We start from the raw sequence: 19,112 nt of genomic DNA on the forward strand, positions 1-19,112 counted from the left end.
AGAAGAAGGTTTGGAGAACAACAACAATCCTCCATTTTGATGTTTTTTGCTTTTATCTATTTACTACATTAACAAAGCCAAAACCTCTACATTTTTCGCCCTGTGGCAATCTTACATTGTAGTCTATCACCTAATTTACACTAGTTTAGTTTTTAGTTCTTTTCTAATAGTAGGCAGTTTTTTCCACGGACAGAAGTCAAAAGCTGTGTTGTTCAGGGGGGTGAAACCCCTCAAAACAGGCAGAGAAATATTCTCTGCACTCTGGGTTCCCACAAGCACTAATTTAGCAAGGCAGGTCTTTTCAGGAATAGTGACAGGGGGTTTTTGCATGGAGACCATAGCATGAATCTGACCTTTAAAGTCAGTGTCAATAACTCCTGAGTGCACTAGGATTCCTTGATGGGTAACGTCAAGTTTTCCCACCAGCATCGCACTGGATCCCTGGGCTAAGGGTCCATATGCATCCAAGGGAACCTTATAAATACCGCTAGAGTCTAAGACAACTGCTGCTGAGGTGTGGGTGTCAAAACCATCTGATCCCTGGGTGCTGTCTCTAGGGTGGCTGAGTAGGCCTGTGCCTGTACCTGTGCCACCCTCTGGGGGAGCAACTGCATCGGAGAGCAATTCTCCCTCCTTGCACCCCGGCGGAAGTTTCCCAACAACGGCTGTCCATCGGCATGAGTCAGAGATCTACAATAGACCGAGCAATGCCCTGGCCTGCCACACGCACTGGGAGATCGCTGTGTTCTCTTTTTGGCTCGTGTCTTGGGGTGACTTTATGATGTGTATCCCATATCGCTGCCCTATGCCCAGAAATTAATTCCTGTGCCTTTCTATACCTTTAAACTGAGCCTGAGAGGGGGGAGGAAAACTTGAGCAAAACTTCTTCAAAGCAGTTTGCAGCTTGTTCAAGGTCACACAGAGATAGAGACTTTTTTTCAACTGGGGCAGGAGAGTGAGGAAGCACCCGGCTTGCTGTTTTCCTGTCAGCTTTTTGCCAGTTGTTCAGCTGCTTTTTCTCCGGAGAGAGACTGAGAGTTGAACATTTTTTCCTTCCCTGGAATTTCGGAGTTTCTCCCTTTTCTGCTGGACTGCTTCAATATCAGAACACATCAGGAAAACTTTCCACTGAGCACAGAGGGCCTGGCTCTGGGCCAAGTTCCAGCTCCGAGGAGACCAAAGGGAGGACTCTAACACTTTCCCAGGTTTTTTCTCCACAGTGAGAGATTTCATTATTTAGCATTATTATCATTTTCCCGTGTGTTTGTTAAATAAATAGTTTTTATCTCCTTCGCTTTCCTTCGAGGAAAATTTATTTTTTCCCGAACCTGGTGGGGGAGGGGTGGTTTGTAACCTGCCTTGTCTCAGAGGATATATTTCTAAATTTGGCCAAACCGGCACAGATTGGCTTAAGCCGTTTCTGTTTTTTCGCGCGTTTGGGTTGCTTTGTGTAAGAGACGGTCGGAAGATCTCTCCTCTGCCTCACAATCATCGCCAAGGACAGAGACTGAACACAGGAGTCCTGGCCTTGTGTCCTTTTGCACTCTGAGATCTATAAACGAATCATCACGACCCTTGCTTGTATTAGCAGATCGTGACACTTTGGTTCACGACCAGAAGATGCATGAACAGGCTGCAGAAGCGCAGCCAAAGGAGACCTTTTCTGGCCCCCAGATCCCACCTTAGAGCAGGCCTCGACCATGTCTGTGAGTTCAGGTTCTCCTGGTAAGACATCTATGATTTTTCTTCACTCCTCTTTCACGTTATCTCTCACTGACTGCCTTAACAATATCTGCCTTAACCTGTCATGGTCAACCTGCTTCTCGAGAGAAGCAGCGACCTTCTCCACAAAAGAGAGATATGACTTGGACCGTCCCTGAATTATTTCTGTATATCGCTTTCTAGGAGCAGCCATCTCTATGGTTTTCAACAGGGCCGTCATGCCGACCTGTTGAGCTTGCCGCAGGACGCTAGGGGGAAAGGTACCCTGGAGAGGGGATCAGAGAAGGGACCAGACCCCATAAGAGCATCCGTCCCCACTGCACGTCTAGGGTCATCATCTGTGGATACAAAAATGCTGTTAGCAAGAAATTTTCCTGCTTCTTTCTAGTCCTGTGAGATACTTTTCTCTCTCACGAAGATATTTGTAGAGTTCTATAAACTATGAACACCTGCGACCTTGCAGAGCTTTGTTTATGGTACAGTAGGAAAATATTTTGACAATGGATGTTTAGGATTTCTAGCCAATCAACCCAGGGGGTGGCTGATCCTTTGTCCAATGAGACTATGAAGAAAAAAGTCTAGAAAAGAGTTTGCAAAATAATTAAATCAATCAATCTTGCTGCACAATTCCTGCCTGCTGGATCTCTCTCCTCTCCTCCTACAGCTGCGGGTTACAGTAATAGTCAGCAGGGAGCTGCATATTCCCTAATGCAGCTTTATCAGCCAACTTTCTCCAGGTAGTCTCAAAAACTGCACATTGTACAGGTTGAAATAGGATTTGACCTAAGTGCCTGATATCAAATGGAGCAAGCAAATCCGTGTTTATCACCCTTATCATTTGCATAACCTCAGCAGAACCAAGCCCATGTTATGCAACCTTGTATTGCAGATCCTGTACAACCATCCAGGCAATTATCTCATGCTTATCATGCTGGCCTGAATTTGGGAGAGCCTTATACACTGGGAAAGCTTGGATCTCCCCTTTCAGGGTGTCACTATGACCCTGAACTACTGGCATAGCCTTTGGATGCAGTGTAACAGCTTCCCAATTACTCTCAGGATCCTCAAATCTGCTTGGCATCCCCATTGTTTCTGGCAGCTTCTTTCGCCGGTCTCGGCTCCGCTGGCACCTGGGGCGCTGGCACAGTGCCCGTTCCTGCCACCACGACTGCTGCCACCACCGCTGGTTCTGGGTTCGGAGCTGCCGCAGTGGTCACTTTCGCCAGCGCCGCTTCCGGGTTTGCTGTGTCTCTCGTGGGCGGCATGGGCCCGGCGAGCCCTGCACGGTGGGGCATCTCCGGCAGCTGCAACAGCTGCTTTTGCAAGCTGAGCAGCTCCGCCAGCTGCCGTGATATGTTTAGCAGCTGTGTCAAGAAAGGCAGATGCTATATTAAAAGGTCGACTGCTTGGTGCTGTGCTTGCGCGGAGCAGTCTGTCGCTATGGAGGGCTACGGGCCGCATCCAGGCATTCTCGGCATAGCAGGCGCATGTGCAGCGCTGTCTGGTGCTACACCAGCCAAAGGTGTCCATCCGGGCATTCTCAGCGCAGCAGACGCCTGCGCAGATGGGCTAGGAGCTGCCATGGGGGTCCAGGATGCAAGCCCACTGAAACGTGGTGCCGAAAAAGCGGCGACCGTCGCTGAGCCGAAAGGCAGGGCGGGCTGCGCACCGTCTCGCTGCCCACACACCTCCGCCAGTTGCTCTGCCAGCTTGGGGTCCTCGGGGGGTGTGGGGTTCTGCGGCAGAGCATTATGACCCGGTACAGGCTCCAGGACATTCTCTGCCCATGGAGCCGGGGGGGATTTTTCAGATCTGCCACCACACGCCCCTAGAGCCAGATCAGTGGGGTCTCCTTCAGGTATCTCTCCATCACACGCCACCGAGACAGACGAGCCAGCTCTGCTGCCACAGTTAAAGTCTATCAGCGGATTAAACAAACCCCACTACGTGGGTAGTAATTCCAGCACTGGCGGATCCCCAGACGGGAACTCACGCCAGAGCAGAGCCGAGTTCTTGCCACAGCCCAAAATCCAGGGCGGTGTCTGCGTTCGGGGAGATGCTATGCAGAGCAGCCCAGTCTAATAATTCACAGAGTGAGTTCTCAGAAATGGAGGTGTTCACTGAACTGAAAACACCTCTCCAGACCGATAACACAGCGTCAGTTTTTAAGCCGCTGTTTGCCATTCTTTCAGTCCCATCGGACATCCCAGTCTGGGGTGGAGGGAGCAACAGTGTACCTCTAGATAAATGCAGCTTGGCTCACAGCATGCAGGACATGTCGGGGTTCACCAAATATCACGGTGTCCGGCAGTGGTAGGGAGGAGAAGAGAGATCCAACAGGCAGGAATTGTGCAGCAAGATTGATTTATTTAATTATTTTACAAACTCTTTTATAGACTTTTTTCTTCATAGTCTCATTGGACAAAGGATCAGCCACCCCTTGGAGTGATTGGCTAAAATCCTAAAACATCCATTGTCAAAATATTTTTCTACTGTACTATAAACAAAGCTTTGCAAGGTCACAGGTGTTCATAGCTTATAGAACTCTACTAATATCTTCCATGAGAGAGAAAAATATCTCACGGGACTGGAAAGAAGCAAGAGAAATTCTTGCTAGCTGCATATTTGTATCCACACATGGTAATAAATGCCTTTTGAGTTGAGAAACTGCAGAGCCAGAAACCAGGACATCTTAAAGAAACAAAGAAGATAAACCGCATGCATCCCAGGAAGACTGTTATCTCATCAAAACTCACATCTCCCAAGGAAACTGTCAGCTACAAATTAGGTTGGAGACTGGGGAGGCACCGGAGAGAGGGTGCCTGTCTTCAATTCTGAAGCTATCCAGAGGACCAAGGCGGTGGCGTCATGCTGGTGGAAGGGGGCAGGGACCGGAGAGGGGGAAAGTTGAGTGAAGTGTAAATTACTTTCTGAGCTTAATGAATATGTAACAGTTTAAGAGAGTACTTAAGTCCATCGTAAAATGAATGGCGTGAGCCTCTGGCAATATTGCTAAGCGCCCCAGCGCTGTGTAATGCCTTTATTCTACAAATAAATGTTCAATATTATACTGCTAAAAATTCAGCTCCTGAATTCGTTTTTTCCATACTGTAAAGTAAAGCACACCTTTATTGGCCCGGCCACGGGAAGCATGCAGGGGTTAACACCTCCATATGCATGTCTACCATGGTCATCTTACAGAGGTTATTTATACATTTCCAAGTTCGGCATCTGCCCTTTTTGTTCATTTGTCTAAAAGTTGCAGTCTTAAGGGGTTGGGCTCTTACATAACTTGTGGTTTCCTTATCTTAGGGTTACAAACACGGCATGCTATTCTTATCTAATACATTCATCACACACCTATTTTTTACTAATGCACACATAGTTTTACTATTACACACTTTGTTGCTATATTAGTTATACTTCATCTATAATTGTGTATTGATTATGTTCCTATTCTCTTATTACATTTTTCTACCCTTTGTGACAGTTTTTCTATTTGTCATTAAAATGGCAGTTAGCATGTGTCTTCCTTCTTATCGCTTAGCCCATAGGGGTTAAGCCCTTGATTTGCAGAAAAGTGGTTAGCCAAACCCATTAGCTCGCATTCCTTTCCCTTATCATCTCAATCCACTCTGGTTTGTTATTTTCAAGAGCAGTTAGCGTTAGGCATAGCATCTAGTATTCACTTATCATCATAGCCCCTTCCAGGGCTAGGCTTCTTGTCTTGTAAAAGCAGTTGTGGTTGAGCATAGCAGCCAACACCCAACTTTTATTAATCTATACTTTCTACTAAGGTGCTTATGTTAAAGGAGTCCTGTGTTTCAAAAGAGACAGTAAAACCTTCATTAACTTAAGTGAAATTGCCTTGGTAGGAATTTCTGGGGAGGCTGTAATTTGGTAACATTGGAGGAACAGAGAAATGGAAGGAGGCTGACAACCGAAGCAAAATATTTCTGGCTTAAATCGCTTGAAGCTCCTTTCCCCCTCTTCTCACTAATACTGCTTAGCTTAAGACATTCTGCAGGCTTTCTATTTTTGCTGGATTTCACCAGGACAGACTATTTCTCCTGGAAAGCCCATATTTTTTAAACTTAACCTCTTTTCTGAGGTTACAGGTTACAGCAATTTTCAATCCAAATCTCTGAAAGGAAAACCCACTATATAGCTGTGATACACGGAAAAGACTCCTCTACTGAAATAAGTAGTAAAGTAGGTATGTTTATTCCAGCATTGGGACACATGGGGGATCATTCCTCCAAAATCATGCATGCCGAAGGCAGCATTTGGCTTGGTATATATCGAGTTACAAGCTACATATTCATTAAGTTTCCCAATATGCCTACACATATTCATTACCTAGCCCCGCCTAGCCTCGCCTCGTATTACAATGAGCCCAAAAGTCATTTACAGCTGCATTGCGCTTGCACAGTGTCTTCTGGTTGTCGTGGGCAGGGGTCGCTGGGATGAAGCAAGAGTCTTCCTCAGATGAAGTAAGGAGTCTTCCTCGGGCTGAACTTTTCACCTTGCTTCCCTGCACATGCTCTTTATGTCCCTGGCCCAAGTCCAAACTTCAAGGCTGATCTGAGTTGGTTTTAGGTTCGAAAACAGGATCTTTGGTCATGGTTCCTTCCCTTTATCAATAGCCTTACATCCTCTCATTCTTGCTTTGGTAGGTGCAATCAGCTTTTACGATAAGCATCCCTTAATGCTTTCCCATGTGCATTTGACAAGGTAGTTAAAACTAATAACCTCTTTAGCACTCTGTAGTTCCAAACAAGCAACATAATAGACAACACAAGGCAAGCACTCACCAAAATTAGTAAAACAATTATGGGGTGGCAACGTATTCAGAATGCCAGTTGCGGTAGGTGACCATCCGAAAAGCGCGTCCCACCAGTTATGACTTGCATCTTGTTTTACTCTTTGCAAGATTCTGCTGATTTCTTGTGTGTCATGATGGATGGTGACTAAGGTCTTTTTCCCATTCTTTTGTATTTCTTCTAAAATCTCAATTAGGTCCTGATGTTTTGCCAATTGCTTTACTAATGTAAGGTCCATCCCAATAGGTGTGGGTAGCAATTTATGGTATATGGTGTAGTTAGACCTTATCAATTGATGAGATACAACCGGTGCTAAATACGAAAAGTCACAACCAACAATCTTGGTAAAATTACAAATACAAAAATTAGAGTGATTCCTGGCAGCTACATTTATATTACTGTCATCTATCATCATAAAAGTGCAGATAGTTCTTAAGCACACACAACCTTGGCCAATAGATACAAGTACAGTTGTTGGTGTAGTGTCTCGGTGGACCTCGAAGTGACAAATGCCTTGTTCTACGTCAAGACATATGTCTTTGGCATCAAGTGTATTGCTTTCACAGATAAATCCTTGTTGCTCCCGTGTGATGCAAGATTCTAAATTTACTGTTTGCCATTTTTCTTCTACCATCTGAGCCCATACTTGTTACAGAGGGGGATACTGTAACCAGGAGTCCCGTGGAAAAGAAATATATATGGACGGATTCTTGGTAGATGTTTCAGAGATGTTTATTTCTCCAGCTGCATGGCCGGAGCTCTGCCCAGGAACTCTCACCATCTGGACCGAGGGTCCTTGCTGCACAGGGAAACACAAACCAACCAATGGGGAACGAGGCTGACCAGAGGCTCGGGAAACCCCGTGTCTGTCCCCTCAGGGCCCCTCTCCCAGGGCTACATGGCAGGGGGGGAGGAGACCCCGACATTTCACCCGTTTATTTTTAACAAAAGAGATGTAAAACTTAACATTGAAAACAACAAGGACAGTTTCAAAAATAAACAAGCCACCCTCCTGAGTCTTTAAATGTCCAAACAGATTCTCTGGAACATCTTAAGGCTGACAGAAGGGAGACAGAACTCTCTGAGCATGCTTTGTGGGGAAACTGAGGTAGGAGAGGGTTTAATTTCTTCCCTCCCCCTTTTCATCCCCCACTCGGCATTGGAAAGGGATTTTTGGGGAAACAATTGGCAAAGGCATGGTTTTGTGAGGGAAACCATGGATGAAAAAATGGATTGGGAATACACTGGGGGTAATAGGATATAGGATAAAGGGGAAAGATTTGATTAGGAAAGGGAGACTGTAGGGGGGGCTTATAATGGAGATATTGTCTAACATGACTACGATTTTTTGCATATATACTGCCTTTTACAGGAACACCATCAGGCCCAGTGACCTGCGATGCTTGTAACCCTTTTCTACCTTGTATAATTTTGAATTCCACCACCTCTCCATCTCCCAAGCTTGGGATGCATTTTTCAGGGTTATTCTTTTTAATAGCAGTTCTATGCACGAATATGTCTTGCTGGTTGTCACATCTTGTTATAAAACCATAATTTTGTTTAACATTATACCACTTTACTATTCCTAAAACCTTAGCTATGATATTTTCCTTTTTCCAAGTGGCTGCTATTTTCTGTCTCGCTGCGTTCTTGCTTAGAAAAAGTTCTTAAACAACCATGAAAGGAAATGTTTCAGTTCTTTTTGAGCTTGAATCAAGCTAAAATTTACAAATGGTTGTTCAAGAATCATTTTAAGTTTAAGATAAATGTCCATATGCGGCTCTGAGAGCCAAGAGTCTTCCCACGGTTCCTCCATAGTTTAGATATGGAATAGCAAAACAAAACCAAGAGGAGGAATCCAAAGTTTCTACGGTTTACTCACACACATCAGTCGCTTAGGGATCAGGGATAGTTCTGCTCACAATTCTCCACCATTTGCTACAGAGGGGGATTACTGTAACACGCATATATCAAACCAGAAGTCCTGTGGAAAAGAAATATATATGGACGGATTCTTGGTAGATGTTTCAGAGATGTTTATTTCTCCAGCCGCATGGCTGGGGCTCTGCCGAGGAACTCTCACTGTCTGGACCGAGGGTCCTTGCCTGCACAGGGAAACACAAACCAACCAATGGGGAACGAGGCTGACCAGGGGCTCGGGAAACCCCGTGCCTCCCCTCAGGGCCCCTCTCCCAGGGCTACATGGCAGGGGGGAGGAGACCCCGACACATACTCTGTGTTCAGAGGGGTAAAAAACTGTTCCTTCATAGTTTAGTCCCAATGCAACCATAGGACGAATTACATAAACTGTGGCATTACGTATAGTAAGCACAAAGGCAGTAACTATGTTAGTCATTGGTCATAAGTGAAATTTACCAAGGTCCACCAGGATTGGAGCTTTCTTTCTAATTTAGTAGCATTTTTCCAAACAGCTTCTTGGATTTCAATAGGGAAAACACCTTCATTTCCTTCTCTTATAATTAAGGAAGCTGTTGACTGCATCAATAATTGGGTTTGTACCCAGCTAAGGGCTAATGATACATTTTCTTGAGCTACACTAAGTGTGTTTAATATCAGTCTGTGGTCCAGGTCGCTGGTCTTTGCGAAGTCTGGGAGTATTTTTGAGACTTGCCACTGGCTGTTTCCTAATGCTAACAGGGAGGATTGCAGAGGCTGTTTTAATTTGGTCAGGTCAGGTTATCGTGGCCAATTTATTCATCAGTATCTCTGAATCAATTCCATTTATGACTCCCAGTCCTGTTCCCAGCATGACAGTCAGGTGTCTCCGCATTCTGCCTTTGAGGGGTGTTTGCTTCTGCAGCCAGGCTGTCCACCCTTCAAAGGATGTTTGTATTAAAGGGGAGCAGGCTGGTTGGATCTCAGAAATATTAATTTGCATTAGTAATTCTACAGGCTTAAGAGACCACTCTGGATTAAACAGCAATAATTGCTGGCCTGTGTTCCTCACTACATAAGGGCCAATCTCATAAATCTTTGGTTCAGGCTTAACTGGTGTGACCTGGGTTTGGATTTGAGTGCTGGCGTAGGTTGTAACAGGCCTAGCCATGGCATTTATCTGGAATTTGAATGAGAGCCCATTACTGTCCTGGGCCCAAAGACAAACTACCTCAACAGTCTGTACTAATGTAAAATTATACTGATTATCGACTTCACTTGAATGACTACAGCTTTCATTATGTTTGTCCGTAGGAGTAGTTGAAACACTAATTTGGGTTGCTTTTTTATGAGTAGTTCCGTTAATCATTCGGCATCCTGTAGGTACAAAAATGCTGCTAGCAAGGATTTTCTTGCTATTTTCTAAGTCCATGAGAGACTTTTCTCTCTCACAGAAGAGGTAGCAGGGAATGTAAACAACCAAGCCACCTGCAACCTTGGAAAGTCTTGTTTATGGTATAGTAGAAAAATATGTTGACAATGGATGTTTTAGGATTTTGGCCAATCACCCCCAAGGGGTGGCTGGTCCTTTGTCCAATTAGACTATGAAGAAAAAGTCCATGAAGAGTTTGTAAAATAATTAAATAAATCAATCTTGCTGCACAATTCCTGCCTGCTGGATCTTCTCTCCTCCTCCTCCCTATGGCTGCGGGACACAGTGATATACCGTAGGAACCAGGCCTGCGGTAATAGCATCCTATTTTGATTTCTTCTCCTACAGTTCCCTGAAGCTGCCAAGTTTTTTGTTTTTCCCATTCTTGCTTTGTATACACTTGGTTTCCGTGCATGACCACAGTCAGTAGGTTTAAATCCTTTAAATCAGAATATTTCCCCATGAGTCCAGTAAACCGGATAAAGGCTTGGGACCATATGTCTTCTCTCTTATGAATAATTTCCCAAATTAAGGCTACAATTATGACTGTGAAAAAAACAATTTTCTGGGTTATATTTGCGTGCCACCGCATCATTTTCATTTTGTTCGGGTAAACTTCAATTTCAGTTCATCATCACCAGAGGTCACTTTCCAAGGGGCCTCTGGAGCCTTCTTTACCCGAGTATGGTGAATCCAGGCACTCTGTTCTCTGATCTTAATCCCTGTGTAAGTGGTGAGAAGCACCTGGAATGGTCCTTCCCACTGTGATTCCAGAGTCTTTTCTGTAAGAGACTTAACATATACATAATCTCCAGGCTGAATGTCATGTACAGGACCACCCAAGCCTCGACTTCGGGTTCCAGCCACATGTTTTCCAATTTCTCTAAGCTGTTTGTCTAAAGCAATCATATAGGTGGCTAGCATCTCTTCCCCTATTTGGGTAGATATTCCTTTCTGTACCCCATATGGTCTCCCATAAAGTATTTCGAAGGGACTTAGCTTTTCTTTAATTCTGGGCTTGGCCCAAATTCGTAACAATGCAAGTGGAAGAGATTGCGGCCAGGGTAGGTGTAGTGGTTTGGTCCAAAATTCTCATTACTGTTTATTTTCTGTGAGATAAGAATTAGGAGAAATGCAAAGCAGGCACCAAACTTGAAAGAATATAAACAAGTTTATTAACAGACCTAAAAGAAGAAAAAATTATACCACACCTTCAGAACCCTCCTCCTCCCCCCCCTTCCTCCCTTCTCCCACTGACAATGTAAAAAAGACAACCCTTAAGATGTTCAGTGTTTACCACTTCCATAATAACCTTGTTCAGTCCGCTTAGGAAGAGGAGTCTCTCTTGCTCATGCTATGAAAACATTATCACAACAAGACAGCCACCCACTTCCAAATATTGTTCAGTCCATTTAGGAAGAGGAGTCTCTCTGCTCGCATGTGAGTCCCTTCCCCTGACTTGCAGCTTTTCCCGCAACTGCTTTCAAGGGTCCACTCTTGAAGTTTTTGGGGTATAATTTAAAGGTTGAGCGGTTCAGAAAAAAAAAACAGATGCCCTTCTCCTTCCCTGGGAGCAAAGGGTATTCATCATCTTCATCATTAGGACTATCTCTGGGAGCATCTCTAGGAACTGAGGTTTCTCCTTTCCCATTTGGAGCCAAAGTCCTCATTGCTTCCATCTCTCCCTGTCCAAACTTCTCATGAAATTACAGCTGCGTCAGCATCTGCCTATCTCAGCGCAGGTGCTTTTGCTTACAAGTTGAACACTCCACCCCCCATATCTTCATGAAATTACAATGGGTACTCTTACATATCATAGCTTCACAAAAGAATTTCAGCTTTAAGCATCTCCTCTTTCTCTTCCCTCAGGTTTTCAGCTCTTTACAGCACTAAAAGGGTTAATCTCACCTCAGCCTTGCATCTTTGCAGCTGGAATGTTGAATGTGGCTTATCGAAGTGGAGAGGGGGGAGAGCCAAGACGCTCTGGCTGCCCACAGCAAGGCTGTGGGGGGGGTTCCATGGATGGAACAGGCCCATGGCTTCAGGATGGCCATGGCCTGGCCCAGCCTGGCCCGAACAGGGCCTGGCTGGGCCCACTGGCCCGCACACGGGCCCCCCAGCCACCTGTCCCAGCACCGGAAACGAGAGAGAGAGCTTGGGGGGGGAGTTTGTCTATTCTTAAGTGTGGATCACTGAGGCGGTCACAATTTAAGTGGCTTAAAGAATTGTCCATATTCAAACTGGTCAGCTGATAGGCTCTATCAGGTCCCAGAGGAAGCTGTAAGCACCCCTTAGCAAGGACATCCCTTCCGGGACTATGCTTGCTAACCTATGACAGTAGGTTAGCTTCTTGCCCTAGTCTCACAATTTGCTGTTTAATCAAATGATTCATTTTCTCTACTTGACCACTCGACTGGGGGTGGTATGGAGTGTGGAGTTCCCAATCTATGCCTAAATGACAGCTAATTTGTTGTACCACCCTTGAAATAAAATGTGGTTCCTTATCTGAAGATATTGTGGCTGGAACTCCAAAGCACGGTATTATTTCTTGTAGTATCACTTTGGTTACTTCCTGAGCTTTAGTGGTTCTAGTAGGAAAGGCTTCCAGCCATCCTGATAAAGTATCTGTCAGCACTAATAAATATCGATACCCTCCTTTTCTTGGAAGTTCTGTAAAATCAATTTGCCACTGCTGTCCAGGCCCATGGCCCCTTCCAATTTGACCCATTTTCGGTTTGGGGGTATTTTTGGGATTAGTCTGGAGGCAAAGGTTACACTGTCGGATTATCTGCACAACGGTTTCATATAAATTTCTAGCGATAATTTTCCCAATTAAGTAGTTATATAAGGCATTTGTTCCCCAGTGTGTTTTCTGGTGCTCCTCTCTTACTAGTGACCATAGCAAATGGGAGGGAATAACCAATTTTCTTTCTGCAGTGATAGCCCATCCCTCTTGGTTAAATGTTCCCCCTTCATCTTTAATCAACTTCTTGTCCTTTTTGTTATATGTTGGCATACCCTCTAGGGAAAGTTGTCCATCTGGGATCAAGGCTCCAGTTGTTGTTACCTCACCTTTTGCTGCTTCTTTTGACTCCCTGTCCTCCAAATCATTTCCTTCTTCCAATTCTGAGCTCACCTTTTGATGTGCCTTAATGTGCATGATTGCTACCTTTTCAGGTAGCTGCACCACTTCCAGTAGTTGCATTATTTCTTGTGCATGTTTGATGTTTTTTCCTTGTGAATTTAACAGTCGTCTTTCTTTCCAAATGGCCCCATGTGCATGTAAAACCCCAAATGCATACCTTGAGTCCGTATAAATGCTTATGTTCTTTCCTTTTGCTATCTCTAAGGCATGGGTTAGGTGGACTATTTCAGCCGTTTGTGCAGAGGTATTTGTTGTCAGGGGTCTGGATTCTATCATCTCTCGGCAGGTGGTAACAGCATACCCAGCATTTCGTTTTCCACTGATGATGTAACTGCTCCCATTGGTAAACCAGGTCTCTGCGTTGTCTAAAGGGGTATCCTTCAGATCTGGGCGGCTGGAGTAGGTGTGTCATAGGTTAGCAAGCATAGTCCCTGAAGTGATGCCCTTGCCATGGGGTGCTTACAGCTTCCTCTGGGACCTGATAGAACCTATCAGCTGGCCAGTTTAAATATGGACAATTCTTTAAGCCACTTAAAGTTGTGACCGACTCTGTGATACACACTTAAGATAAGAAACCCTGAGACAGACTTGCTCTCTCGTTTCCAGTGCTGGGACAGGTGGCTGCGGGCCCCGTGCGGGGGCCGGCGGGCCTGGCCCAGGCCCTGCTCAGGCCAGGCCGGGCAGGGCCACAGCCACCCTGGAGCCGATGGGCCCTGTTCCACCTGTGGAACTCCCCCACAGCCTTGCTGTGGGCAGCCGGAGCGTCTTGGCTCTCCCCCCTCTCCAATGCAATAAGCCACATTCCAGCTGCAAGGCCGAGGTGAGATTAACCCTTTTATTGCTGTGAAGAGCTGAAAACCTGAAGGAAGAGAAAGAGGAGATGCTTAAAGCTGAAAGTCTGTTGTGAAGCTATGATATGTAAGAGTACCCATTGTAATTTCATGAAGATATGGGGGGTGGAGTGTTCAACTTGTAAGCAAAAGCACCTGCACTGAGATAGGCAGATGCTGACGCAGCTGTAATTTCATGAGAAGTTTGGACAGGGAGAGATGGAAGCAATGAGGACTTTTGCTCCAAATGGGAAAGGAGAAAACTTCAGTTCCTAGAGATGCTCCCAGAGATAGTCCTAAAGATGAAGCTGAAGAAGACCCTTTGCTCCCAGGGAAGGAGAAGTGCCTCTGTTCTTAGAGATGAAATGCTCCCAGAGATGGGTGAAGAGAACTTTTGTTTCTGAACGGCTGTTCCGGTTTGGCCAAATTTAGAAATATATATCCTCTGAGAGAAGGCACAACCACCCCTCCCCCCACCAGGTTCGGGAAAAAATAAATTTTCCTCGAAGGAAAGTGAATAAGATAAAACTATTTATTTAACAAACACACGGGAAAGGAAAATAATGTTAAATGGTAAAATCTTTCGCTGTAGAGGAAAAACCTGGGAAAGTGTTCGAGTCCTCCCTTTGGTCTCCTCGGAGCTGGGCCTTGGCCCAGGGCCAGGCCCTCTGTCCCCGGTGGAAAGTCCTCCCGATGTGCTCTGATGTTACAGAAATCAAGCAGTCCAGTAGAAAAGGGAGAAAATCCGGAATTCCAGGGAAGGAAAAGTTCAACTCTCAGTCTCTCTCTCTGGAGAACAAGAAACTGGAAAAACTGGCCAAAAGCTGACTGGAAAGCCGCAAGCCAGGTGCTTCCTCGCTCCCCTGCCCCAGCTGGGGAAAAAAAACCCTGCTATCTTTATGTGACCTTTAACAAGTTTCAAACTGCTTTGAGAAAGTTTTGCTCAGTTTTTTTCTTCCCCCTCTCGGGCTCAGTTTAGAGGCATAGAAAGGCCAATAATTAATTTCTGGGCATAGGCAGCGATATGGGATACACATCATAATGTCACGCCAAGACATTCCACCCCTTATCCCATATTGTTGGCTCAATGCCTAAACTAAGATATTCTAATTCTCCACACACATTAATACATATGTAAATATATATATACAGCTATGTACAAACAGTGACAGTGACAATCAGCAAGCAGGGGTATACTGGCATTTCACACTACAGGTGGTTTTCACACAACAGTCAGATCTCCCTGTGGTACACAACGTGTTGTTCCATCTTTCTGCATTACCCACCATGTGCAACCAGGTCCCTGAGCAAAGACAACCCCACGGATGGGTTTGTCTGTACTCGAGGCAGAATTTATCCACACAGTCTTTCCTAACAGACCTCTGACATGCACTACTGGGACCTTATCTCCATCTGCTGCATGCAGGGATTCAGATTGGGCTGGACCAGCTCTATTGGTGGAACCCCAGGTGTTAACTAACCAGGTAGCCTTTGCTAGATTCTGTTCCCAATTTTTGAAAGTTCCCCCACCCAGTGCCTTCAGGGTGGTTTTCAACAATCCATTACACCGTTCTGTAGGTACAAAAATGCGGTTAGTGAGGATCTTCTTGTTATTTTCTAAGTCCGTGAGAGACTTTTCTCTCTCACAGATGAGGTAGCAGGGAATGTAAACAACCAAGCCACCTGCAACCTTGGAAAGTCTTGTTTATGGTATAGTAGAAAATATTTTGATAATGGATGTTTTAGGATTTTGGCCAATCACCCCCAAGGGGTGGCTGGTCCTTTGTCCAATGAGACTATGAAGAAAAAAGTCTATAAAGAGTTTGTAAAATAATTAAATAAATCAATCTTGCTGCACAATTCCTGCCTACTGGATCTTCTCCTCCTCCTCCTCCCTATGGCTGCGGGACACAGTGATATACCGTAGGAACCAGGCCTGCGGTAATACCTTTCCACTTTGCCTGCAGCTGGTGCATGGTAAGGGATGTGGTACACCCACTCAATGCCATGTTCTCTAGCCCAGGTGTTAATAAGGCTATTCTTAAAATGAGTCCCATTGTCAGATTCAATTCTCTCTGGGGTACCATGCCTCCGAAGGACCTGCTTTTCAAGGCCCAGGATGGTGTTCCGGGCAGTAGCGTGAGGCACAGGGTAGGTCTCCAGCCATCCTGTGGTGGCTTCTACCATTGTGAGCACATAGCGCTTGCCTTGGCGGGTTTGAGGCAGTGTGATGTAATCAATCTGCCAGGCCTCCCCATACTTGTATTTGGACCATCGCCCACCATACCACAGGGGCTTCACCCGCTTGGCCTGCTTGATCGCAGCGCATGTCTCACAGTCATGGATCACCTGGGAGATACTGTCCATGGTCAGATCCACCCCTCGGTCTCGTGCCCACTTATAGGTGGCATCTCTGCCCTGATGGCCTGAGGCATCGTGGGCCCATTGAGCTAGGAACAACTCTCCCTTGTGTTTCCAGTCCAAGTCTACCTGTGACACTTCTATCTTTGCAGCCTGATCTACCTGCTTGTTGTTTTGGTGTTCTTCATTAGCCCTACTCTGTGGAACATGGGCATCCACATGGCAGACTTCCACAACCAGCTTTCTTACTCGGGCAGTGATGTCTTTCCACTCTTCAGCAGCCCAGATTGGCTTTCCCCTACGTTTCCAATTAGCTTTTTCCCACTTTTCTAACCATCCCCACAGAGCATTGGCTACCATCCATGAATCAGTGTAGAGGTAGAGCTTTGGCCACTTCTCCCTTTCAGCAATGACCAGGGCTAGTTGAACAGCTTTGAGTTCAGCGAGTTGGCTTGATCCACCTTCTCCTTAAGTAGCTTCTGCAACCCGTCGTGTGGGACTCCATACGGCTGCTTTCCACTTTCGTTTCATCCCTACGATGCGACAAGAACCGTCAGTGAAAAGAGCATAGTGTGTGTCTTCTGATGGCAGTTGGTTGTACGGTGGAGCTTCTTCAGCACGTGTCACTTGTTCTTCATCAACGAGACCAAAGTTTTCACCTTCAGGCCGGTTTGTAATTATTTCCAAAATCCCAGGGCGATTCAGTTTTCCGATTCGGGCGCGCTGTGTGATGAGAGCAATCCATTTGCTCCATGTGGCATTGGTGGCATGGTGGGTAGAGGGAACCTCTGCTTTGAACATCCACCCCAGCACCGGTAGCCAGCGTGCCAGGAGGAGTTGTGCTTCAGTGCCAAATACCTCTGAGGCAGCTTGGATTCCTTCATAGGCTGCCAAGATCTCCTTTTCTGTTGGGGTGTAGTTGGCCTCAGACCCTCTGTAGCTTCGGCTCCAGAATCCCAGTGGTCGACCTTGAGTCTCACCAGGCACCTTCTGCCAGAGGCTCCAGGACAGGCCATGGCTCCCGGCTGCAGAATAGAGCATGTTCTTCACTTCTGGTCCTGTCCTGACTGGGCCCAGGGCTGCCGCATGAGCGATTTCCTGCTTGATTTGGGCAAAAGCTTGTTGCTGTTCGGGGCCCCAATGGAAATCGTTCTTCTCGCGGGTAACCAGGTAAAGAGGACTCACAATCTGGCTGTACTCAGGAATATGCATCCTCCAAAAGCCTATGGCATTGAGGAAAGCTTGTGTTTCCTTCTTGTTGGTTGGTGGAGACATTGCTGTGATCTTATCGATGACCTCAGTGGGAATCTGACGCCGTCCATCTTGCCATTTCACTCCCAGGAACTGGATCTCTCTGGCAGGTCCCTTGACTTTGCTCTTCTTGATGGCGAAACCAGCTTCCAGGAGAATCCGGATAACTTTCTCTCCTTTCTCAAACACTTCTGTTGCGGTGTTCCCCCACTCAATGATGTAATCTATGTACTGCAGATGTTCTGGAGCCTCACCCTTTTCTAGTGCAGTCTGGATCAGTCCATGGCAGATGGTAGGTTTGTGCTTCCACCCCTGGGGCAGTCGGTTCCAGGTGTACTGCACACCCCTCCAGGTGAAAGCAAACTGGGGCCTGCACTCTGATGCCAGAGAAATGGAGAAAAATGCATTGGCAATGTCAATAGTGGCGTACCACTTTGCTGCTTTGGACTCCAGCTCGTACTGGAGCTCCAACATGTCCGGCACAGCAGCGCTCAGTGGTGGGGTCACTTCATTCAAGGCACCATAGTCCACAGTCAATCTCCATTCTCCTGCCGATTTGCGCACAGGCCAGATGGGGCTGTTGAAGGGTGATTGGGTCTTGCTGACCACCCCTTGGCTCTCCAGCTCACGGATCATCTTGTGGATGGGAATCACAGCATCTCGAGTTGTCTGGTACTGTCGGCAATGCACTGTCGAGGTAGCAATTGGTACTCTTTGTTCTTCCACCTTCAGAAGGCCGACTGCAGACGGGTTCTCTGATAGCCCAGGCAAAGTGTTCAATTGCTTCATGCCCTCTGTCTCGACAGCAGCTATTCCAAAAGCCCACCTGAGTCCCTTTGGGTCTCTAAAATACCCGTTCCGGAGGAAGTCTATGCCCAAAATGCACGGGGCCTCTGGGCCAGTCACAATGAGATGTCTCTTCCACTCATTTCCAGTCAGGCTCACCTCAGCTTCCACCAAGGTCAAATCTTGTGATCCACCTGTTGCCCCAGCAATAGAAACAGATTCTACCCCCACATGCTGCAATGGAATTATTGTACACTGCACACCAGTGACGACCAAGGCATCATATTTTTGTGGTTCTGATGTACCAGGCCAACGAATCCACACAGTCCAAAAAACACGGTTTTCCCTGACCTCTACCTGGCTAGAGGCAGGGCCCCTCTATGCCTGGTTATCCTTCTTTCCCTGGGCCTGTATCTTAGAGGTTCCTTCATGGGAATTGAACATGCCATCGTCTTTTCCATCATTTCCGTCAGTTTGGCTACAGGCAACTGGAGCTACTTCCTTTTTGGTAGATCCTCCTTTCTGAGACTTGCGCTCCTTCAATTCACTCACTCGTGCTGCCAGAGCAGAAGTGGGTTGTCCACCCCACTTCCTCATGTTTTCCCCACTGGCACACAGGAAATCCCACAGCTCACTTCGTGGGATGTACCTTCTCTCTGGGGAACGTTCACGGAGAAGGCATTCTTTAATCTCCTGGAGATTCTTCTCTATCTTATCTTCCATTTTCTGCATACGTGTTTCCACAGCTGCAATTCTTGCATGTGTTGGGCCATGCACAGAGTCTGCATATACTCGGAGCTTCACTGCCATATCTTTCACAGTCTCATTCGCACCGTAGTCTGGTTTCATTATTGCTAAAGCAGAAG

This window comes from Corvus moneduloides, chromosome W, assembly GCF_009650955.1.
Source record: "Corvus moneduloides isolate bCorMon1 chromosome W, bCorMon1.pri, whole genome shotgun sequence".
Taxonomy (NCBI): Eukaryota; Metazoa; Chordata; class Aves; order Passeriformes; family Corvidae; genus Corvus; species Corvus moneduloides.